Genomic DNA, 1,320 nt, shown 5'->3' with positions numbered 1-1,320 from the left:
CGACGCATTGTGAATTTTATAAAGGGTTATTTTAACATTTCTCCTGTCTGGTTCCTGCACGTACTTCAACTGTCACACCAAAAAGCTTAACAATTGGATATTACAAACTAGCATAACTAGGCATTAGCTTTTATTCTTTTATTCTAGCTTTTATTCTCTCCAAAAAGAAGATATTATCCCCAGAAAACGTTTCAAGAGTTATTAATCGAAATTAAATTGAAGGATGACTTAAATTCGAGAATTGGGAAATATTTATTTACTTGCAAAGAGTGGCTGTTTTTAACTGTAATTAATCATCATAATATTTTTTTAATATGTAATTAGACTGAGATGCTCTTATTTCAGAAAGATATTCAAACATTATTATAAATGCTTATACTAATCAGTTTATTATACGCGAAACAGTAACAACTATTTTCACCAAATTAAAAGACTGCCGACGTATACTGAAGCAGTGGATCGAGACACTGAAGAAAGAAAACTCTGTTTAAAATGCATGATTTTAAAGTTCAATCATGATTTATAGCAATCAGTGACGACTTCTGTGTCATCCTTGCGCAGGTGCCATGCTAATCTTCTCTGTATCTCCAATTTTAGTATATGCACTGCCGAAAAAGTGCACGGCTTTTGTGTATAATACCTCCAAACTTAGTGAAAAAAACGAGGAAAATTTGTTTGTCGCTTAACAGCTAATGTATAACTATCACTGAAAGGATTTTGGTGATGTCGACAATCAAAACGTTTAAAAACTTTTCACCGCGACTACCTCTGCAATTCTGTAACACACTATTTTGAAAAATTATTTCAGAACTTATTTCAGAAAGATATTCAAACATTATTATAAATGCTTATACTAATCAGTTTATTATACGCGAAACAGTAACAATTATTTTCACCAAATTAAAAGACTGCCGACGTATACTGAAGCAGTGGATCGAGACACTGAAGAAAGAAAACTCTGTTTAAAATGCATGATTTTAAAGTTCAATCATGATTTATAGCAATCAGTGACGACTTCTGTGTCATCCTTGCGCAGGTGCCATGCTAATCTTCTCTGTATCTCCAATTTTAGTATATGCACTGCCGAAAAAGTGCACGGCTTTTGTGTATAATACCTCCAAACTTAGTGAAAAAAACGAGGAAAATTTGTTTGTCGCTTAACAGCTAATGTATAACTATCACTGAAAGGATTTTGGTGATGTCGACAATCAAAACGTTTAAAAACTTTTCACCGCGACCACCTCTGCAATTCTGTAACACACTCTTTTGAAAAAAATAAAAACCACCAAGTTTGCAAATGATTCAATTTTCACGCCCAAT

At 33.0% G+C, this 1,320-nt stretch overlaps 2 non-coding genes across 2 annotated transcripts; both read right to left on the bottom strand.

Annotated features, from left to right (window-relative positions):
- Positions 1-514: 514 nt before the first annotated feature.
- On the bottom strand, positions 515-620 carry LOC118202883 (U6 spliceosomal RNA). The gene has a single exon (XR_004760481.2). It is a non-coding gene; the product is annotated as a U6 spliceosomal RNA (small nuclear RNA).
- Positions 621-989: 369 nt separating this feature from the next.
- Positions 990-1,095, bottom strand: LOC118202884 (U6 spliceosomal RNA). Its single transcript, XR_015038830.1, has one exon. It is a non-coding gene; the product is annotated as a U6 spliceosomal RNA (small nuclear RNA).
- Between the last annotated feature and the right edge of the window lie 225 nt (positions 1,096-1,320).

Source organism: Stegodyphus dumicola, chromosome 1, assembly GCF_044657685.1.
Source record: "Stegodyphus dumicola isolate Sdum_Otavi_A_Nest chromosome 1, ASM4465768v1".
NCBI classification, from domain to species: Eukaryota; Metazoa; Arthropoda; class Arachnida; order Araneae; family Eresidae; genus Stegodyphus; species Stegodyphus dumicola.
The sequence above is the reverse complement of the archived record's forward strand: the minus strand, read 5'-3'. Positions and strand labels throughout refer to the sequence as shown.